Genomic DNA, 24,064 nt, shown 5'->3' with positions numbered 1-24,064 from the left:
AATAGACATTTCTCCAAAGAAGATATACAGATTGCCAACGAACACATGAAAGAATGCTCAACATCATTAATCATTAGAGAAATGCAAATCAAAACGACAATGAGATATCATCTCACACCGGTCAGAATGGCCATCATCAAAAAAATCTAGAAAAAATTTTTTAAAAAGAAGAAAAAAAAGGTAGACTGTGGGACTTTCCTGGTGGTCCAGTAGTTAAGAATCTGCCCCCGCAATGCAGGGACGTGGGTTCAATCACTTGTTGGGGAACTAAGATCCCATATGCCACGGGGCAACTAAGCCCACGTGCTCTAGATCCTGCGTGTCACAACTAGACAGCCCGTGCGCCACAACTACTGAGCCCACGCACCACAACTAGAGAGAAGCCTGCGGGCTGCAATGAAAGATCCTGCATGCTGCAATGAAGATCCCACATGCTGCAACTAAGACCCAATGCAGCCAAATAAATAAATAAATATTAAAAAAAGAAGGTAGATTGTAGAGGGAAAAAATCTTATTTCATCTTAAAAGCAATTGTATGAAGCAGATATGGTTGTCTTTGTTTTACAGATGAAGACAGATTCAAAGAAGCAAGGTCTTGCCTCCAGGTTGCATGGCTCAGAAGCATCTCTGCACTCTCTTATTGGAGCCCTTCTACTTCTGCTAAGGGCTTACCCTTCCTGTATTTGAAATTGAAAGGTTGAAATTCTCTTACCCAGGCCACAGAAGGGGTCTGGGGAAGACAGTGGTGAAGATCTTGATGTTGGGGAGAAGCCTTGGCTGGAAAATGTGTGAACAGCAGGTGGCAGCAGTGTCCTTGGAGTTTGTGGTTGTCCCCTACAGTCCTTGGAAAGCAAGGTCAACAAGCACCAATTAAGGTGCTGATCCTAATGCCTGACCTCTGATCTCTGACCTGCCTCCCACCCCTCATCTACCTCCTGCTGAGCCAGGTGGACTGTCTGACTTCTAGTAGGGTGCTTCCCTTTCTCTCCCTGAGGAAATCAAAGGGGAGATTGGGAAAGATGACCCAGAAGTCATTTACAATGGAAACGCTCCCACTGAGATCATTAATATCATGTACAGTTGTGTGAACTTGGCATGTTACCCTCTCTGTTCCTTGATATGATTTTCTGTAAAATGAGGATAATAATGGCCACCTGCCTTGAAGGCTCATTGAGCTGACTGAAGGAACATAATATATACAGAGCCTTAGAACAGCACAGTGAATATAACACATGCTCCTCATTCATATCATTCTTTATAGAGGGCTGTATCATTGCAGTGGGCTTTCATACATCAACATCTCACTCCATCCTTCCTCCATATTTTGAGATGCAGATATTACACATTTAACAGAGAAGGACTCTTAGGTTGAGCCAGAGGAAGTAATATTAGCATGAGATGAGGAAGCCAGATTCCTCGGGGGGGGTGGGACCACATGCAAGTTACTTAATGCTTTGGAGCCTCAGTTTCTTTTTCTGTAAAATGGTGATAATATTACCTATCTTGGGTGTTGGCTGTGAGGACTAAATAAAACAACATATACGAAGCCCTCTGGTATAGTTCCTCTTTTTTTTTTTTTTTTTTTTTTTTTTTGCGGTGCGGGCCTCTCACTGTTGTGGCCTCTCCCGTTGCGGAGCACAGGCTCCGGACGCACAGGCTCAGCGGCCATGGCTCACGGGCCCAGCCGCTCCGCGGCATGTGGGATCCTCCCGGACCGGGGCACGAACCCGTGTCCCCTGCATCGGCAGGCGGATTCTCAACCACTGCGCCACCAGGGAAGCCCTGGTATAGTTCCTCTTATGTAGTTACGCTTAAAATCATTAAAAGGATGTCTTAAAACATATAGAAAAGTGTTGAAATAAAATTCACATTTTAAGGCAAGACAAGAAAAATTTAAACATAAAACTTTTTCTCTGCCCTTTGGCTTCCTCTCTCCCCTGTAGTGTGCATTGTGCATCTACATTATGTGTTAACCAGACTTCCCCAACAGCAGAAATACCTGCTCAACCATAAAGATCAATTTTTCTCCTTCTGGTGCCAGCTATGTAACTCCTTAGAAGATAACATTCCTTTCTCAATCCTGTAAGGGGTCACGATGACCCACCACTCACCTTGTATGTGCAGACATCTTTGGTGAACTTTATGTACCATGTCAATATATCATCACTTAATGCAGAACAGACTGGTTAGACTACCTGGGGAGATACTGGGCCACAGCTAATGGAAGTTCTCAGCTTAAATACTTACTTATGATCTTATTAATGTTACCAGCTATATTACTTGTATTTTGCTATTTTATAAGATTATTTCTTGCATTATCAAATATGTGACTGAGCCTCAGATAAAATTAATGATGATTAGGTGACTTGAAATGATTGGCCAAATATATAGTTCTATATGATCAAGGATTGTAATGGTGTATCTCTATATGGGAAGAAGCAACAAGAGGGAACCATTTCCTGGACCACAACAGACTTTGGGCTACTGTTCACAGGGCCTGGTCCAGTAATAGCACGTTGAGTGGCCTATCAATGAAATCCTCACCTAACCTGGGAACGAGCATTTCTAGCACCGTGGGACAAATTGGTCACCAAATGCCTCCCAAACCTTGGTTGAAATTAAGACCAAAAGGGAAGTGATCGTAAAATAAAGAATGTTGCCCACCATCTAGTTCTACAAGAATCAAGTGATTAGCCACTGCGGTTGCTGACGTACAATACACCCGAGAAAGCAATTCAGAGTGAAGATCTGGAATGTGGCACTCTGTACTCTGGGAAATCTGGCAGAACAGGCCTTTAGATAGTTAGATATTTTAAGGGAAAATTTTTTATGACCTGGATTCTTGCATCTTCCCATACTTAGAAAAGTACTACAATTATCACCTAAGCTGTCTGTTTCTTGTGACTAGCAGCAACCTTCTACTGAGATGTGTGCTTGATTGCACATACCCTCTTCCCCCAAATCATCACATTACTGACCTCTCCCCTTACCTCTTCAGTGCAGTTTCTCAGAGTAGCCGGCTGTCTTCTGGGCTATAGTCCTCAGCTTGGCTCGAATAAAATTTTCCCTTTCTTTCTTAGATTGACCATTGATTAATTCTTTTTACTGACAAAAGTTATGAGGAAGGCAAGTAAAGTTACTCACGATCCCACCACCCAGAAATAACCCCGTTATTATCATGATGTGTTTTTTCTTCCCCCAGTGTTTGTACATAAAATGGCTGAGATCACATCACATATGTACAAGTAAGCTGTCCCTAAGAAAGTGGCAGAGCTGGGCTGACACCCCAGGCAGGCTGGGTCCAGGTCCAGGCCTTCCTACGTAGCCATTTCCCTGCACTGCCCCTATAAAGTTCAAGCTTATATCCTTTCAAGAAACTGACAAAAAAATATTTAAATGTTTCAAGTTTGAAAATAAAGCACATAAAGAAACCAGAGGCAGCCAAAATAATCCCATCGTATAGTTAGTTAAAGGCTGGAATTTTGCCTGGAAAAGTAGTATTTCATGTGGAAAAAATGTTGATTTCTACTATGTCTGTATAGCCAATATTTTAATTGTTAAAACATTACTGTTCAAGCTCATAAAATGAGTAAATTTGGTAAAACTAGTAAACTAGTCAGTTAACAAAGTGATTAAATCGACAAATGGAGTGAGTTGATTATGTTGCAGATGGGGTTTTAGTGGGGTGCTGATTTTTGGCAAATTGGCTTGCGTTTATTGGAGATGGAGTATTGCTTAATATATATACTTGTTGAGTGAATGAACACATGAATAAATGAATGAATGAATTTTGCCATAAAAGAAATAATCTTCCCCTCTAAAGTTCAACGGCTGTACAATGACGTCTGCATTTTAAGAGCCTTGAGGGTTGCCTGAGACAGAAATTCTGGTTCTGGGATCGCATGTACTCACTGCGTACATACTCCTACTCCAAATACTCACTCATGGCCTAACTGGCGGCTTAGCGGGAGCCGGCGCTTCCTGTGGGCTCAGAGCTCAAGCCCACACACCGTGAGCTTGGAGTCAGAAGAATGAGGTTCCAATGTTGATCAGCTCATTCCATTACTAGCCCCAGAACACTGGCCAGTCAGTTCACTCCCAAACTGTTTCCTCACCTGTAAAATGGGCATAATTCTGACACCTGCCCCACCTTGTTCCCAGCATCACAGGGTGCAGGGAAGTACTAGATGAATGTTAGTTCATGGCTGTGAAAACGATTAGACTTCAGGGTCTGAAGGGACCCTGGTGTGATGGAGGTAGCCCTGGGAAGGGGCGGGGTCTCCTTGGGGAAGGAGGGCCACTGCTCCCCTTTGCTCTTTGGCTGCTCCTTTCTGATCACTGACACCCATGATAGAGAGACACACAGACCCATTAAACTGCCTTCCCCGGGTCACCTGCCATGAGGATCAAACACCAGGGGACTTACAGCCAGCACCTCCTCACTGCTACTTCAGGGCTGAGGTCCTCTGCCCAGAGCCACTGGTGGTGGGGTGATGGGGGGCCTGGGTTCTCCCATGGTTACCCCTGGGGCTCCTCAGGCTGGCCTCCCCCCTCTCCACCACTCACAGCTCTGCATCCAGCCTGCGAGGCTTCCAGTGGGGTATCTACTGGTCCCACCTTTGTGGCCTCACTGAAAGAAACATGCAGGCAAACAAACCTGGCTGCGGAGGCCTGGGGCAGGGAGAGAACACAGCTGGGTGTGACGAGAAAGGGCATGGCACAACAGGAGCCTGGGAAAAGGACCAAGACAAAAAATGAGGCGGGGAGAGAGACGTCTGGAGAGCACTTTTTATTTCTCTTCCCTTTTCTCAAGTGTAAGAGTGAAATCACTAAGGGGGAAAAACGGGGAAGATGGCAATCAGTGTCGGCTTTTAGAGCTTGAGTGGGTAACAGTACATTCCAGCTGCCACCAGGACACCTACCACTGCTAAGCAATGCTACATGTCAGCCAGTCCAGGCCAGAGGCCCCCCACTGGCTCCTTGCCTCATACGCAGGTCTCCTGACATGTGTAGGCTCCCTGCCACCAGCCAAGTAGTAATTTATCACCTGCTCATTTCTCCTCCATGAGTTACTTTAGCCCTAGTGGAGACTTAATATAACAGTTCACTACACTTGTAAGGTGCTTCTTCCTTCCAGAGAGCTTTATGCTCGCCATATCTAAAAGCTCATCTATCTGGATAAAGAAGAGGTGATACACACACACACACACACACACACACACACACACACACACACACACACACACAGGAATACTACTCAGCCATAAAAAAGAATGAAATGTTGCCACGTGCAGCAACATAGATGGACTTGGAGGGCATTATGCTCAGTGTCAGACAAAGAAAGACAAATACTGTATGATATCACGTATATGTGGTATCTAAAAAATACAACAAACGAATGAATATGACAGAAAAGAAGCAGATTCACAGATATAGATAACAAGCTACTGGTTACCAGTGTGGAGAAGGGGCATTAAAAGGATCGGGGAGTGAGAGTTAAGACAGGCTACAAGGATGTATTGTACAACATGGGGAATATGGCCAATATTTTGTAAATGGAGGGTAACCTTTCAAAATTGTATAAAAAATAAAAAATTTTAAAAATGATTAAAAAATGCATAACACATTGTATATAAAAGATAAAAAATACAAATACAAATAAAAGCTTATACATCTGACTAGCCCTTCAGGGTTGAAAGGACTTGTGTACAGATGCACTCTGAATTGGAAGGCTCTGAGTTCACCTAATGCAGTTATTATCTGACATCAGCTGAGGCCCCCATCTCACTCCTCATAGACCTGTTCAACTTGGCCTACACCCCAATTCCAGGGCCTATGACCAGGGCTGGTTTCAGACCGTAACAAGCCCCAGGGCCTTTTAGTTATGGAGTCCACATTCCACATCATATCAAACACATTAGCATATACCCACATTTCACATGAAATATAACATTTTTTGCTGTGGAAAAAATCAAAAGGGTTTTCTTAATTTTGCTTTTGAAATTATTTAGCTACCAGTTATTCACTGACTATATGACTGACTATGATTTGTGGGCTGTCATCACACACACACAGGAAATTTTATAGAGAGAGAGAATCAAACCGTAGCTTTCTTTTCAAATGTAAATAATTTATAAACACTAAATTGAAAAATGAATGAAGTTGACATAATTTTATGTCTTATGGATGCTTCATTAAAATGTATTACTTTCAATTTTATACTTTTTGTGTTTTAGATCCATTAATTTTTTTCTCATCTCACATGTTTTCACAGGCTTTTGAAAAAGCTGGTCTGCAAGAGGCCCTGTGCCAGCGGGGCCTGCTGGCCAGACGGCCCTGATTGCTGTTGATAAAAGCCCTTCCCAAGACTCTGACCCGTCCCTCACCTCACTTCTGGCATCTTCTGATTCTTTGCTCTTGTGTATCTGCTCATGTTTTGGTTTCAGCTGGTATCGAAACTGGTCACAGAGCTCAGCTCCTTCGTTGTTTCCTACAAAATATCCAACCACGCTGAACATTTCATGAAGTGGGAGATGTGACAAATTCTGAGGGCTGTGGAGAGAGGTCACTCAAGTCCCTCGCAGCTTCCTGCCATCTGGTCAGCGCTACCCTTTCCACCCCGTGCCCACCCTCTCTCACCCCACATCCTCCAAGCTGCCTGTGCCAGCAGTGTGGCCACCCTGCCCAGGGCTGCTCTCCAGGGAGCCTAGGTCACACTGTCCCCTTCCCTTGTCTGGCTGCTTCTCTCTCAATCAGCAGACTTGCCAGGAATGCCTGCACTCTCCAGATCCCTTGAATTTTCTGTCTCCTTTCACAAGCATTATCTGGTGCATCAATCCCCTGAGAGCACCTAGGCAGGAGCCCCTGCTGGCCACTTCCGGGATGGGGACCTCCCATCTCTCAGGTCAAGGCTTTTGCTTGCCTTTTTCACCGTTAGAAAGTAATTAGATCAATCTGAGCTCTGGCTTCATTGAAAATTTACTCCCGCTCATGGTCCTGCCTCTGGGTCCTCTGACCTTCAACACACCCCTGAAACAACATACCCCTGTCTCCACAGGACAACTGAGGAGTCAGGTGGCAAAGTCCCAACTGAGACCCAGGCCTCTCGACTCCCAGTCCTGGGCTTTCTCAGGGTCTCTTTCCCTTCGACTGCCTTTTATTACTCGGCTTTCTTCCGGGAAGAAATGCAGTGTACTGAGAATTTCCTTCAGCAAATACAGACTGTTTGCTTGTTTGAGCAAACAGGGCCACGGAGGTGGGATGGAGCAGAGGGTGAAGGGGTGGGCAGCAGGGCCAACTTCTCTGTTAAATCATGAGAGGTGCAGTGCCCAGGGCACATGACACTCTAGGAGGCCCATGAATGTGTTTTAATTGCTTTTAAAATCAGAAGAAAAAAAAAATTTTTAGGTTGAAGAAAATGTGTTTTTTTTTTTTGCGGTACGCGGGCCTCTCACTGCTGTGGCCTCTCCCTTTGGGGAGCACAGGCTCCGGACGCACAGGCTCAGCGGCCATGGCTCACGGGCCCAGCCGCTCCGCGGCATGTGGAATCCTCCCGGACCGGGGCACGAACCCGTGTCCCCTGCATCGGCAGGCGGACTCTAAACCACTGCGCCACCAGGGAAGCCCCCGAAGAAAATGTTTTAATATAAAATATTAATATATTTGTCTTCACACCAATGCAGACATAAAATAAAATTTAAACATTTTTTATGGAGGAAGGAGCCCATAAAAGTCAGAGTACCCAGGGTCCACAGCAGTTATAATGTGGTGCTGGTGGGCAGGGGTCTCCTCAGTGAACTTTACAAGTGAAGTCCCTTTAAAGGGATGGTTGTGCTACTCGGGGGATGGAAAATTGCACCTCCTGAACTATGAGTGACTGTCACTTCCACCAGGTGAACCAGATGAACTAATTAAAAAGGCTGATTCTGTTATCTGGGTCAGCATGGATTGGGTCCAACTGCCCAATCCTCTTGTAAAGCCATGGCCCACACTGTGGGGGAAGCGGGCTCAGCTTTCTCTGCCTGTGGGACGTCTGTCTTCTCCCTTGGACTTTCACTCCAGTTACAGCTCATCCCAGGGTTCCCTGAAGAACAGACAGGCAGTCCATCAGAAGGCCTTGGAGCCTTGCCTGGCCCGTCCTCAAACCAGCCACTCCCACTGGGCCCCTCCTCTCCTCCCTGAAGCTCATTAGCATTCTCAGCAGAAAAGTAGCAGAAAATGGTAAAAAAAAGAACTTGAACTTTGCACACGCCAGTCCTGTGTTCCAATCCCAGCTCTACCACTTCCCAGCTCTGTGTGCTTTCTGAGCCTCAATTTTGTTTTCATTTATAAAGGAGATAATATTACCTGTTCATATAGTTATTGCAAGCGTTGAATAAGAGAACCTGTGCAAAGTCCAAGGAACCAGTGGGAGCTTATGGTTGGCAGTCTGAGAGCAGAGTCCAGGGCATGTGTCTTGAAGCTGTATTTTTATATTTTCTGTAATATAAAGAAATACTGATATCCGCATCAGAGATGGTGCTTCCTCTGTCTGGCATATAGTAGTTCCTCTCACTCCTTTTTAATGACTTAGTCCCATCCATTAATAATCTGCCTTCATGGTTCTACCTGCCACCCACCTCCAAGCTAGGATGGTGGTATGTCCCAACTCCACGGGCACAGAAGCTCCTGCACTCGGGACCCTACGGGACCTTGCCCTGTATCTCTTCATCTGGCTATTCGTTCAAATCTTTTTTATTTTATTTTTTTGCTGTGCCACACCATGCGGCTTGTGGGATCTTAGTTCCCTCACCAGGGATCGAACCCAGGCCCCCCGGCTGTGAAAGCTCCCAGTCGTAACCACTGGATCACCAGGGAATTCCCTCATCTCTTCATTATATCCTTTATAGTAAACTGGTAAACAAAAGTAAATATTTTCCTGAGTTCTGTGAGCCATCCTAGCAAATTTTTTAACCCAAGGAGGGGGGGTCAAGGAACTTCGATTTATAGCCAGGGGATAGTCAGAAGTAGAGGTGACAGCCTGGGACTTGGGATTGGCAAGTGGGAATTGTCCCCCTGGAGTGGGAACAGTCTTGTGGGACGGAGCCCTTAACCTGTGGGATCCAATGCTAACTCTAAGTACATAGTGCAGAACTGAACTGAATGGTAGGACACCCAGCTGGTGTCAGAGAATGGCTTGATGTGTGGAAAACCCATACATCTGGTGTCAGAAGTGTTGTGTGGTACTACTGGGATTTTATGACTCTTGACAAAGGCAAAGTCTCTTCACCTGAGGAAAAGATTGGGGATTCTTGGTTTAAAGGTATTTCTTGACATATACCACATAACACTACGAAAACGGCAGATGGAAAAATTCACCGGGGGAGGCAAGGTGAAAGCCTGTAGCCTTCCATTAACTCTCCTCCATCCTAAAGGTGGACTTGACTTTCAAATTGCTCACCTGCAATCCGGAGGCTGGCTAGAAGGCTCCCATCCTGCCAGTGGCCTGTGAATTCTCACGCAGCAATAAGGTGAGAAGGGAGAATGGAGCTCCAAGACTCACACTGCTGAGGGCAACAGAATGCCTCTGGCAAATCCAGGAACACCTAGAATTCCAGAGAGCCAGGGGAAATCACAACTTTCAGGCTGGGATCAGACTTCGTCAACTTTCCCGACTGGGAGGTGATGTCACACTTGAAAATCTCTGTGCTGCCAACTCAGCCTAAGTTCACATTCCTTCAAGCCGACCAGCTGCAAAACCAAAAGTTTGTGGAGAGAGTCCATGTGGGAATAGGGGGGCCACAAGGGCAACCTCACACTTACGGCTAACCTTGAGGGTGCGGTGGGGGACAAGGGGAGAAATACCAATTCTGGTATTCCTATCCTTGCCTGTTGTTGCCCACCCCTACTCCTTGCAGTATGGAAACCATTTAGCTGCGGACAGAAGACTTCCCAGGAATATTGTTGGGAGTACCTGGAATAAATCACTTCCTCCTCCAGCCCTGAGATAACTGTCCCTCTCTCGTAAGAGCATAATTCAAGCAGTCTGCCTCCAGGGAGCCGAGACTGAGATTAAGCATGGAGTGCACCAGCGCCGACAGCCTGAGTCCCTGGAATTATGAGCAGTGAAAAGACAAGATAAAGAGGAGGTGCCTCTGCGGTAACACGGTGCCTGCTTCAAACAAACCTGACTCCAAAACTCAGAGACAGAACATTGTCATCTCTCTATACCTAAATAATTATTTTAAGTAGAAATATAAAAAATATTTAAACCATGATTTTATTCATAAGATTTCTACTTACACATAACTTTCTGGGAATCTACGGAGCTTCTAAAATGAGTGTCGCTTCCTCACTAAAATTAGGTTATATCTAGTGTATATTAGGTTATATCTAGTGATTGTGTAAAAGATACTGGAACAAGCCAATAGGATAAGTGCTGGAGTACAAACAGTCTTCTCTGAGACTAGGGAGTCAACAAACTTTTTCTGTAAAGGAGCCAAAGAGTAAATATTTTAGACTTTGTGGACCCTAAGTTTCTGTCATAGCCACTCAGCTCCACTATTGTAGCACAAAACAGCCACAGACATCACAGAACTGAATGGATGTGACTGTGTCCCAGTAAAACTTTACTTATAAACACTGACATTTGAATTTTACATAATTTTCATATATCATGAACTATTATTCTTCTTTTGAGCTTTTTTCAACCATTAAAAAATTTAAAAGCCATTCTTAGCACTCAGGTTGTACAAAAACAGGCAGTGGCTTGAATAGGGCCCACAAGAGATAGTCTGCCTGGTTTACAAAATCCCCAAGGAAAAAATGCAATGATGGCAAAGTTTTGTTTTTGGTTAATGTAATCCTTTCCCTATGGGCCTGTTATTTTAAAGTAAGACAATGGGGGGGGGTGTAAATTAGGAGTTTGAGATTAGCAGATATAAACTACTATGTATAAAATAGGTAAACAACAAGGTCCTACTTATAGCAAAGGGAACAATATTCAATATCCTGTGATAAACCATAATGGAAAAGAATATGAAAAAAGAATATATATATGTATAACTGAATTACTTTGCTGTATAGCAGACACTAACACAACATTGTAAATCAACTATATCTCAATTAAAAAAAACCACTCTGGGGAAAAAAAGAACCACTCAGGGCTTCCTCTGGTGGTAAAGGTAACCTGGCATCCCCACCCTGAACAAAACCAAACCTTCCCACCTCCTCCGTGAGAGCTGAAATCCCTTTAACCGGGGGCACGTTCTGGAAGATGGCATATCAAATTAAAAGCCACAATAAGGCTAAAAAAAATAAAAATAAAAATAAAGTAAGATAAGTGGGTAAGGAAAAGGGAAGTCAAAGGAACAAATTATCAACACAGGAATTTCAAGAAGAACAAGGGAAATAGTTTGAACAAGGCCCCTCATTTGCCACCTTGTAAACAACTACTGACTTTCTTATCTTCAGGGAGAATGAGTTTCACTTCTAGTAAATTCAACAGACTTCTACTGGCCTCTATTATATTCCAGGAGCACACTAAGTACAGAGATGATGAAAAACAGCCCCTGCCCTCTGATAGGGGAGAACTGCAATTAGATAAGGAAAGGTCCTTTCCATTGAGTGATAAGATTCAATCATTCATTGAACAAAACATTTACTGAGCACCTACTACTACATTCCAGGTCCTGGGTTAGGTGCCAGACGTTCCAAGATAAATAGATTCTGAAGATGTTTATGGTAAGCACTATCTTCCTCACTTTCACTTTGTTATCTTTATTTTCTTGAGGAACAAACAGGGGCACAGAGGGTCAAGCTGGCTGTCCCAGATGGAACATCAAAGAGGGAAACCAAAGAGTGACTGGTGTCTGCCTTAGCAGGGCTGGACTAGGCAGAGGTAAGTGAGGCCTCCAGGGTGCAAAAGCCAAGGAGGCCGGGCTTCCCTGGTGGCACAGTGGTTAAGAATCCGCCTGTCAATGCAGGGAACACGGGTTCGAGCCCTGGTCTGGGAAGATCCCACATGCTGCAGAGCAACTAAGCCCATGCGCCACAACTACTGAGCCAGCACTCTAGAGCCCGTGAGCCACAACTACTGAAGCCCGTGCACCTAGAGCCCATGCTCCGCGACAAGAAAAGCCACCACAATGAGAAGCCCACTCGCCGCAACTAGAGAAAGCCTGCTTGCAGCAACGAAGACCCAACACGAAAAGAAGGAAGGAAGGGAGGGAGGGAGGGAGGGAGGGAGGGAGGGAGGGAGGAAGGAAGGAAGGAAGGAAGGAAGGAAGGAGGGAAGGAAGAAAATAATAAATTTAAAAGAAAAGAAAAAAAAAGCCAAGGAGGCCTTCGAGCGCACGTACTTGCATGACCTCAAGAGTGGGCACCTCCTTGAATTTTGCACCCTAGCACTTGCCTCCCTGTAGCCCTGACTGGTGCCTTAGCTCCCTCAGTGCCTGCTGTGAGCCTGGGAGGGCTGGAGGCGGCACTTGTGAGTTTAGGTTACCTAAGATGCCCCAATTCCCTGGTGAGGAATTACTTCTTTCTCACTGTATCCAGTCTTGTGGAACTTTCCCAGGGCCTCATCCCCCCCCCCCAGAGTCCAGGCTGGTGTGGGCATCACATGCTCCCTTCTGGACTGCGACTCCTGGGCTGAATGAGTTGGTTCCTGTTTCCTCCCACCACCTACAGTCTCTCTGAGTAATGCCAACATTCCAGTCCAAGTGACAACCCAGAGCCCTGCTACTCCAAGTGTGGTCCACGGACCAGCAGCACTGGCATTGCCTGGTGCTGGTGAGAAATGTAGAACCTCAGGCCTGCCCCAGACCATAGTCAGAATCTGCATTTTGACAAGGTCCCCAGGTGATTCTCGTGTGCCTGAAAGTGCGGGGAGCATTAACCCACACCTTGCATCCCCCGCCCCTCCCGCCACGTATGGCCCCTGCTGCTGGCCGTGAGCTTCACAACACAGGGGCCTGGGAAAGGGAAATGCACCACTTGCTGAAACGCAAGGAGGCTCACCCTTTCCAGATGGGCCTCCCTCCCTGAGGAGTCCTCAGACACACTCATCTGGTGTTTTGTTAATGGTTGACTCTAAAACAAAAGAAAAAAATTAGGCATTAATTTCAGAGAATGGTGCCAGCACCACCAAGCCTCTCTCCAGAGATGCCCCTTCCCTTTAAAAGTTTGGGGCAGTGAAGGCGGGAGACTCAGGAGGCTACTTCAAAGGGTAAAAGTACCCTACGAGACCCCTTAGTCTTGGGCTAGTATGGGATGGCGGTGGTTCTATTTTAGAGACAGACAGCTGCTCTCTCTTCCTTTCAGAATGGGCCAGGAGTGGAGAAAGGGCATCAACAGCCCTAATATTTACTGATAGCCTGCCACGCACCAGACCCGGGACATATTTTCTGTTTTATTCTTTAATGCAACCATAAAGGACAGGCTTAGACAGAGGAGGAAACAAATTCAGAGAGGCCAAAACAACTTGCCTCAAATCATCCATTTGGTACCTGGGAAGAACCAGGGACTGAACCCAGGTTTTGTCCATGTTGCAGACTCACCAAAACAGGTGAAATGTTAACACATAATCGTGGTCGGCCTTTGCCCCATATGAGAGAAGTGGTGGAGGTGATGATGGCTCTAGGTGTGCACGTGCGTGAACGTGTGTTGGGGGATGGTGGGCTGGGGTCCTCAGGAGAGTCAAGGGCAAGTGTACAAGTGAGAAGCTTGCAGAGGGGCCTAGCTCTTCGTGGTGGTGGGACATGGCATCAATGAGATATACAGTCAGCTTAAGGCTTCACACATTTGTAATTTAAAATAAGTGGAACAACAAGGACCTGCTGTGTAGCATAGGGAACTATACTCAGTAGTCTGTAATAACGTATATGGGAAAAGAATCTGAAAAAAATATATATGTATGTATAACTGAATCACTTTGCTGTACACTTGAAACAAAATTAACTATACTTCAATAAAAAAAAGAATGAAAAAAATAAGTGGAAGTAAGGGTATTCAGATTTTTCCAATGATGATTTCATCAGTGCTTTTTTGGGGGGAAATATAAAATACTAAATTCTATCTTTTTTTCTCATTCTTTTGGTTCCCCTGCTTTTGCTGATGCGCTCAGTACACAACCCTGTAGGACCCAACTTAACACCAGTTCTGAGGCTAAGGGACCCTTACCCAGCTGTGTGGAGGTGGTGGTGACACCCTCCACCTGCAAGACGAGTGGTGTGCAGAGTGGTTAGGGAGGTAGGGAGACTGCAAACTCCAGCGAGTCACTGCTCTAAGAATTTCTGGAGTGCCTGCTATCCTCATTCCTGGGCTCTGAATCAAGAATGTAATTGAAGCCACAGGACAATGGAGTGTGAAAGGAAAGATGTTCCCTGGTGTCAGATACCCTGGCTAACCAGACCCAGAAGCACAGAGCAGGTGCTTGGCTTTTGTTCCTGGGTCCCTGCGCCCGGCCCCACAGTCCAAAGCCTCTCTAGACAAAAGCCACAGCTCCTGCCTCCTCTGCATATCCAGGATCTGCACGGACTGAGAAGAGTCTGCTTCCTCCTCCCGACCCCTTGTTCCAAGGCTAGAGATAACAGAGACAGGAGCCACATCTCAACAGAGGAAACCGGGAAGCAGGACCTACGATGCTACGGATTTCACCAGAGGGGGATGAGGATTTTGTCATTGTCTGAAGAAAACTTTCAAGTGCCCTAAGTAACCTTCTGGTGTCTGGGAATAGGATCAACAACCAGGTGAACTGGGTTTTCATAGTGTCACTGAGAAGTCCCCAGGAAACCGAACCCCAGAGGCAAGCCCCATCATGCCCTGGTGGAGACATAGGACATGTGCGCTGTCTTCTGGATGGCATGGGGGAGGTGACTCCCAGAGAGCTGGTGACGGTTGGTCTTTCTGTCTTGCAGGGTTTACTTAAGCCCACCCCTCCCCACTGGAGAGAGGCTGTTTTTACCGTTCATCAACATTGGAGTTTAGTGGGGTTTTTTGGCTGCACTGCACGGTTTGCGGGATCTTAGTTCCCTGACCAGGGATTGAACCCACCTCCTCAGCAGTGAAAGTGTGGAGCCCTAACCACTGGACCACCAGGGAATTCCCTGGATTTTAGTTCTGAAGGGCGATGAAGCCTTGTCTCCTTGTGATTTCAGGGGGAGGATCTAAATCGGCTATCTGGCTCTGAACCATCCTGATGAAGCATCCTGATGAACATCAGAGGCAGCCTTGAAGGAGCAAAGACAGCACCATATGGCAGCCTCCCAGGTGAGTATGGAAGAGCCAAGGGGCAGCCTTTTCTTTGAAGCCAGGGAAGGGTGGCTATAATGGCTGACTGCAAAGACACAAGACTAAGGTGTGTTTAAATAACAACACAAAAAAGAAGCCATCCATCATTGAGAGTTTGCTGTGTCAGGCACTGTACTAAAAACTTTACATTTAGTATCTTAATCATGCCCTGGATGCAGGTACTATTATTACCCCCATTTTGCAGGCAGAGAAGTTTAAGAGCTTACTCAAAGTCACACAACCAGTAAGTAGCAGAGTGACTTCCAAATTCTGGTCTTACTTCAAAGCTTTGTTTTCTGTTTTGGTAGTTGTATTTGTTTTTATTTTTTGTAACACAAAGAGGGAGAGAGGAGGCGAAGGGGCAGGGCCCAGCAATGTCCCTGGAACAGCTTCTGAGGCATACGTTCTGAGGCATACATTCGTTCTGAGGCATATATTCCTCCAGATTTGTTTTGAAAAGGCAACTTCAGTCCGTGTTTCTGGAAACTCTCCAGGCTGTCAACCTCAGTGCAAACAACTTAAAATAAAAACCTCCCATCTGTTCACCACACGGGGATCCAACACAAAATGCAAAGCAAACCTGTTTGGAAAATGCCTGCTCTTCAAACAAGAGTGAGCAAAGCCTGGGATTTTGACCTCTCTCCTAGACCGCATCCTTCGCAGTGCAGTTTAAGTTTCTTTTATCGCTGCTTCTTCCCTCTATCACTGTTCATTACCAGTAGTTAAGGGTCTTCCCCAAATGGAGGCAAGAGTGACCCTGGGCAGTGCTTCTGAGCCCTCACAGCCATTATTCACTTTTATCAATTGGGTCTAGACACGGGGTACAAGAAAGAGTGGCTGCCGTGAAAGCATCTCTTAAAGTTCAAGACTGTGTGTTTCTGTTGGTGGGAGGAGGAGGGGGGAGAAATGCGTGGAGCTAGATTTCTTAAAGGCCTCTATTTCAACCAGTTTGGGGAAACTGTCTTGTTTTGTTTCTTTTTAAGAACCCAAAGGCTGGAAATCAAATGGGCTATCCAGTACAGGCTGGAGCAGGAATCACTACATAGTTAAACAGCTTAACACTATATTTAGGGTATGCCTGCACTTAACATAAATAGCTTTTTTTTTTTAAGTATATGTTTTAATTTCCTATGAGTCAGAAAATATCCAAATTACAAAGAATCTCATTATCAGTCCTACTTATGAGAGCAAAAAAATCTAGAAAGAATCCAAATTTTCAAAAATAGGAGAATAACAAATTACAGCACATTAACCAGTTGGAGCATCATGCAATACCATGAAGACTAGGTTAGGAACATAGGAAGGAGCTTATGCAAATTTTTTGAATAAAAAATAAGGTTTTAAATACAAAGTCCTATATATACACACAGGCAAAAGACATGGAAAATAATTTTTTAAAGTGGTGGTGTGACAAACTGGAAATATATACAATTATATGTTGCCTTGTACCTTGTGTACATTTGGCTTATTTACCTTGCAGTCCTATAGCCAAATATGGCAAATAGATTTTCATTTGAACTTGCAAATCACTGCATGAAATTTACATATTCCTTTAAATGCATAAATATGTATCTATTGCTGTTACACAAGCTGGAATTAATTCTTCGGGTTAGAGTCTTTTTAATCCAAATTTCATTATGCTATGTTTATCAGTAATACTTTATCTATCTTGGATAGGAATCCAAACTAGAAAAGTGAAAGGGAGCTGCCACCCCCCAGCAGTTCCTATCAATACAGCAGTGAAACCCCATTCTCTCAGCACACCACCCCGCTTTCCATCTTTCATAGAAGTCTGGAAGAAGGATTATCTGGAGACCCCCAGGGTTCCTAACCCATTAAGAAGGCTGAAGTCTGGAAACCCCAGCAGGTCAAGTGACTCTCCTCTAAGGTCCACAGGAAAGAGCACTAGGGAGTTTTCCTATGGAAGAAATGAGTGTTTGTGGTGATTCTCATCCACCTGCTTTCCTAGGAAGCAAAGACTCCCTGCAGACCTCCCTTGTGGAGTAGAAAGCTGATTTTGAGGTCTCGAAGAGTCCGTGTAATTATTTATTTACACTCTACTCCTTGCTCTGAAGATTGGGAGATGCTCTAGGATAAAAGCAAAGGTATAGTAGGACCAAAACATTTTTTTAAAAGTTAAATGGCATAAAACAAGAAATGGGAGGCAGGTACGAGGGAAGAATTTGTAAATTAAGTTCAGCAAAAGAAATAATAAAAAACAATAAAAAAACAAAAAGCTTGGTGGCTAGAGTCAATAGTACAACCAAAGCATTTATAAACTAACAGAGCTCTTGTTTCTAAGGTTTGAGAGGTAAGGGTGAGTCATGCATGCCTATGGCTGGAGTTCTCAAGAAAATTGCACAGCATGCCTGAGACTTTCCCACTGGTTTTAGGTGGTTAAAAATCTTCCAGGAAGGGAGGCACAATGCCTGTTTTCAATGCACTCCTGTATCATTTACTCTCATTTTGCCAGGAATTCATACCCTTATTATTTCTTAATGTGTGTGCATTGCCTCCTCTAGATTATAGACTCCTTGAGGGCAAGAATTCTATTTTATACTTTTTCTATATTGTCCTCCAACCTCTAGTCCCTAAAATATATAAATTCTTCTTAAATGGAAATGGAAATTCTTAGTCCTGTAGGCCGAATTACTTATAATCTTAATCTCCACATATTCTCTAGTTACTAGAAGACAACAAGGAAGCCCTTTCTATGTTTGAGTGAGCAGAATAAGAGATTAATGAAAAACTATAGCTGGAGGGGAAATAGAGAACATAAGCTGGAAATGAGAGACATTCCAGATAGGAGTTTTCAAGTAGAGGGTTAGGGATGGAAGAGATATGAACAGTTCTGCAAGGATTTGAGACCAGAAACACTTCGTGGAGTCACATTTTCTTCACACTGATTACATTCCTATTCCTAGGCAGATTATCTGCCTTGTTCCTTTTTAATTTCTTGGGAAGGTGCTAAGGCAGACAGTCCTGGAGTATCCTGGAAAAGAGTACTGTGTGAGAACAGAGCAAGAAGGCACATCATGGGAATGGTGGTGATCAAGCTCAAGTAAGCCAGCCAATGAATCACTTCCCCGCTGGGTCGTGAAATGCAGATATGCCAGTCATCCCTATGAGGCCATCACTCACCTTAAGAAAATGAAAAACCCTACTGCCTGGGTGCTGGGTCACATTTCTAACAGGCTGATCACTGGGCTTTTAGCAACAATATTTAACCCTTTTGGGATAGTGACAGGACTCACTTTGGATAGCAGTGTCCTTGACCACAGCATGACTCAAGGAGTTACTTGGCAAATTTTTATTGTGAAACAGGTTTTCACAGAGGAAGTGGGCTTGGGATGGGGTGGGGGGTTAGTTCTGATGCAGGATGTGGTCAGCACATCAAAACCTGGCTCATCAGAAGGCCACAGGACTACATTATTCCAAGGCATGTACCTGGGAATTTAATTTTCGATTTATGAGTCTAAGCAACAAGAGTTCCACTGGAAAGGCAGCATTTCAAATTCCGAGTATCTCCTGAGTTGACAACGGATCAGGACTCGCTATCATCAAGTGTACTCACCTCTCACCCCCAGCCCCACGCAGCATCCACCCAGAGGAGCTGACTCCTTCATGCCTCCGGCCCAGCCATGTCCAGTTGGCCCCTCGGGAGACAGAACAGAGTTCTGTGTGTTCCTGGGACACACACACACACACGAAGGGCTTTTTACCTTTCCCATCATTAGCTTTCCTCTGGAGACAGGGGATTCCGCGTGGCTCCTCAAGAATGAATGAATGAGGGCTGACCTGCCTTCACTTACATCTGCTGCAAGGGCTACCAGCAGGATCCCGTGTTCTGTTAGCTTCCACTCAGCAATGCATCCAAATGCAAGAAACGGAGCAACAGAAACTTATTTTCAAGGGCCAGTGTTTTGCTTAAATATGAAATGTGAATCTATTACTTTGAAACATTCTTCACCCCTGTGCACAGGTGATTAACCATGTGGCAACTGTTACTTGAGCATTTGTGTCTGGGCCAATCAACAAACGTATTGAGAATGCATTTTACGTGTGAGATACCACTGCAAAGCCATGAATGGTCTCCGGGGGATCGGTGCTGGGGATTTTCATTTCACAGAGAAAAAAGTTACCTTCAGTTTCCCTAAGGACCCAAAGCAGGGAGAAAAATAGGCTCAGGGCTAAGGAGCAGAAGAGGGGCTGGAGGCAGAGGCAGGGCGGAGGTGGGGAGACTACATACATCATCACCTCATTTAGTTCTCTGCCTTAGAGGAAGTGCACAAGCAAACCATCTGCTTGCAGGATGGAGAAATTGCTGCACAAATGGTAAAATTAACCTGGGGTCACACAGTGAGTGGCGGAGGGCCTGAACCTGGCCCCTCTGCTTTCCACGCCCCACACTGCACTGCCTGCCCTGAAGGGGAACTGGGGTTGAACTCAAGCAGATGGTGACCTTGAGCAAGCCACCCAACTCTCCAGCCTTGATGATGTTAAGCCTATTTCCGGCTCCGAATCAGCACTTCAGTTAAGGCACCAGCCTTGGCAGGCCCTGATAAGGCCTTGACTCGCCTCTTGGTTCTCTACGGCCTTGATAACAGACGGAAAGAAAGCTCACAGGCAGCAGCAACCAGTCTTATCCTCAGGTCGATGCCTATTTGTCAAGAATTTGGCAAAAGTTGCATTCACATTAGTGAGCCTTCAACATAGCTTCATTCATCGTCTGACACACAAAATTTATGAATTCTGTTGAAGGAATGTAGCTCTGAAAACCTCAATGTCAAAAAGTGTATAAAATGGAAGGAACGTTTCTTGTACTGCCTGCCATTTCTAACAATTTCTTTCCAAACCCCTGTCTCCAATTTTGGAAATGATGGCTCCCTGAGCACCCCAGGGTTTTGATTGGAGAATTCAGATTTCTTTTCGGTATGTACAGGTGACAACAGATTTTTAAAAAAATCACATTTACAAATAGCGTTGACAAGGTGAAAAAATGGTTAACATTGACTCAAATATTTGTTCAAGTGAAAAAGACACTTTTTTCCTGAAGAACAAAAATAAAAATCAGGCCCAAAGTATTAAACTCTGGAGGATACATAACAGCATACACAAAAATTAGATTTTGTTCTTGCCAGCGATAGCTCTAGGAGCAGTAAGAACTGTTCTCTTCAATGCCAGTGTCAGAAAGTTCAGAATGCATCCACAATGTGCTCTTCTTTTTTCCTTAATAAGAGATCAAAGAGCTCTCATCACAAAATTAAATATTTTTGGAAGATGCTTATATTCTTAACCTGTACACTTTCTCTGTGGAGTTCCACAACGTTTTACACTGAACAAGGCAACGTCTCCAGCTGTTCATTCTGAAATCTGGGCCTGCTAAGTCTTGGCAATGAATTTAGAGTATGAATCTTGCTTTGTCTGTACTACACGGCTTTCTAGATGGTGACCGTATCAGCGTCCAGCCTCGGTGTTTGCACACTGAAGAGCCTTTAGCGCCCTCCCCTGTGTTTGGAGATGATCACACTGGGTCTGACCCAAGCTGTGTGCCCCGTGGGGACAGGGCGTTCTCCCTTTTCTATGTATCAGAACGATCAGGTAATAACAATTCTCCGAATTGGCATGATGCTGTAGTAATCCATTGATTTCATCTGGTCCCTGGAACCCAGGGAGGAAGTCAGGCCTTAAACCACCCACTGAGGTCATGGCAGCTGCAAGCTGACTCAACCTCCAGCCTCCCAGGCTCCTCCTCTTCCAACTGTAGCCGTTGCCTCACCTACCTACCATGCCCAGGAGCTGCTTTCCTTCTGCTGTAAAACATCTGAAACAAGTGGAAGAAGAATCCAAACAGGGCTTGGGAGTCACACAGGCCCGACTTTGACGCCAGCCCACACTACTCAGGAGCTCTGGACCTGTGAGCAGGTTCTCTCAGCCTCCCTGAGCCTGTTTCTGTGTAAGTGAAATGGGACTGAGGTGAAGCTAAAGTAACACCAGTAAGGCGCTTATGACAGGTTCTGGCACAGGGTATCTGAGAATAGTCCTGATAACAATCATTGCCACATGGGGCAGTTAGTGTTGTCCCAGCTTCCCCAAGTCTTCCGTGTTGGTCTCCGTGGCACACACGGCACGTTGAGGGCAGCAGCAGGAAGGGCCATCGAGCATGCCTGAGGTGCTGTGCTGTGTACTTATCACCTGGGTCACACATTCCAGTCCCACGATGATAACCTGTGAGCTAAGGGCCCATTTCATAGAAGAACAATCTCAGATTTAAGGACTTGACAGGCTAGGCAGCTAGGAAAAGTGAAGCCAGATCTGGCTCCCAAAGTGAAAAGATGCTGGGTGTAGGAGAGCTTTTGACTAGAGTGAGGCAGGGGGCATCTCTGTCTAGCTGAGGATGGGCAGGGAAGTGCCCAGGGCTGGTGAAGATGCAGGAAGGCCGAGATGCAGAGAGTTTTATTTGCCTTGAGAAAAAGGACAGCTTTTTAGAGGTGGGAACTGTAACCTGGCCGCCAAGCTTCTCTTTGGGTCTGTGGAGAGAAAATATTGGGTTGGCCAAAGGTTTGTTTTTTTTCCCGTAAGATGGCTCTAGTAGCACTTAGTTGTCTTTAACTTCATTCAGAACAATTTTGTTAAGATTGTATGTGACAGCTGTCATATCAGCGTGCGTTTAAAAAAAGACGTCAAAATTGGTGACTTTTTGTGTAGCCATCTTAATATTGAAGATGGAAGAAAAAAGCAACATTTTCAGCATATTATGCTTTATTATTTCAAGAAAGGTAAAAACGCAACCGAAATGCAAAAAAAGATTTGTGCAGCATATGGAAAAGGTGCTGTGACTGATCGAACGTGTCAAAAGTGGTTTGCGAAGTTTTGTGCTGGAGATTTCTTGCTGGACGATGCTCCACGGTTGGGAAGACCAGTTGAAGTCGATAGCAATCAAATCGAGACATTAATTGAGAACAATCATCGTTATACCATGCAGGAGATAGCCGACATACGCAAAATATCCAAATCAAGCACTGAAAATCATTTGCACCAGCTTGGTTATGTTAATCGCTTTGATGTTTGGGTTCCACGTAAGTTAAGGACAAAAAACCTCCTTGACCTTTTTTCCACATGCGATTCTCCACTGAAACGTAATGAAAACGTCCCGTTTTTTTGGTTTGTTTGTTTGGTGTTTTTTTTTTTTTTTTTGCGGTATGCGGGCCTCTCACTGTTGTGGCCTCTCCCGTTGCGGAGCACAGGCTCCGGATGCACAGGCTCAGCGGCCATGGCTCACGGGCCCAGCCGTGGCATGTGGGATCTTCCCGGACCGGGGCACGAACCCGTGTCCCCTGCATCGGCAGGCGGACTCTCAACCACTGCGTCACCAGGGAAGCCCCAAAACATCCGGTTTTTAAAACAAATTGTGATGGTCAGTGAAAAGTGGATACTGTACAACAATGTGGAATGGAAGAGACCGTGGGGCAAGCGAGATGAACCACCACCAACCACATCAAAGGCCGGTCTTCATCCAAAGAAGGTGATGTTGTGTAGATGGTGGGACTGGAAAGGAGTCCTCTATTACGAGCTCTTTCCGGAAAACCAAATGGTTACTTCCAACAAGTACCGCTCCCAATTAGACCAACTGAAAGCAGCACTCAAAGAAAAGCGTCCAGAATTAGTCAACAGAAAACGCATAATCTTCCATCAGGATAACGCAAGACCGCATGTTTCTTTGATGGCCAGGCAAAAACTGTTACAGCTTGGCTGGGAAGTTCTGATTCATCCACCGTGTACACCAGACATTGAACCTTCGGATTTCCATTTATTTAGGTCTTTACAAAATTCTCTTAATGGAAAAAAATTTCAATTCCCTGGAAGACTGTAAAAGGCATCTGGAACAGTTCTTTGCTCAAAAAGATAAAAAGTTTTGGGAAGATGGAATTATGAAGTTGCCTGAAAAATGGCAGAAGGCAGTGGAACAAAAGGGTGCATACATCGTTAAGTTCTTGGTGAAAATGAAAAATGTCTTTTAGTTAAAAACCGAAGGCATTTTCTGGCCAACATAATACCTGATCAAAGGGTGTGGAAGAACAGCTACAGAGATACTGAATCCTTTTCAATGAAAATATCCATGCATCCAAATGAATTTATTTCCATTTTACTGTGTTCGCTTTTCATGGGAATGTCTTTTTTTCCTCTGTAGCACAAGTTTAGCCAACTAATACTGTAATCTGTTTTTGTAATGTTGTACAACTAATATTGTACAATACTGTACTAACATTGTAATGTTTCTATTTGTCTAATGTTTTCAGTTTCCAAGTCCAATAAAAAGAAGATGTATTGGAATTGAGAACTCAACATGAGCTAGAAAGCAGAAAATCACCAAGACCCTTTACACTTCTACTTTGAAGTAGAATCACACTGCTAGGGGCCAACACATTTGGTGCATTAACCCACAATTTGTTGATGTGTATGACTGCCACTACTAGAGACTTAGCTAAGAATTGAGGAAAAATCCCCAAACCAGTAGAACCATGGCAAAACGTCTACATGTATGTACATGCAGATATAACCCATAACCTGGAGAAAGGCTTGGACTTGGAAAGTGTCCTTTGCTGCTTGGCTGTAACTTTAACAGACCAAAGGGATGCTGGCTTGAGTGCTTCTGGGAAGAGGACACATGAAACCCAGTTTCCTCCTGGACACTGGGATATTAATTTGCTTTAAGAAACATGTGTGAGGGAAGGTAGGTCGATCACACGATCTAAAGTTCACAAAGTAAAAACGTACAAATGACAGGACCACCCCA

General features: G+C 44.9%; 1 long non-coding RNA gene across 1 annotated transcript; it reads right to left on the bottom strand.

The window, feature by feature from the left end:
• Positions 1-1,698: 1,698 nt before the first annotated feature.
• Positions 1,699-13,515, bottom strand: LOC102987591 (uncharacterized). The gene is made up of 7 exons (XR_449417.4): positions 12,997-13,515; positions 9,953-10,088; positions 9,440-9,729; positions 8,347-8,478; positions 6,387-6,490; positions 4,658-4,730; positions 1,699-4,115 (listed from the first exon to the last, which is right to left on the bottom strand). It is a non-coding gene; the product is annotated as an uncharacterized lncRNA (long non-coding RNA).
• Between the last annotated feature and the right edge of the window lie 10,549 nt (positions 13,516-24,064).

The sequence above is a fragment of the Physeter macrocephalus genome, chromosome 11 (genome assembly GCF_002837175.3).
Source record: "Physeter macrocephalus isolate SW-GA chromosome 11, ASM283717v5, whole genome shotgun sequence".
NCBI lineage: Eukaryota > Metazoa > Chordata > Mammalia > Artiodactyla > Physeteridae > Physeter > Physeter macrocephalus.
The sequence above is the reverse complement of the archived record's forward strand: the minus strand, read 5'-3'. Positions and strand labels throughout refer to the sequence as shown.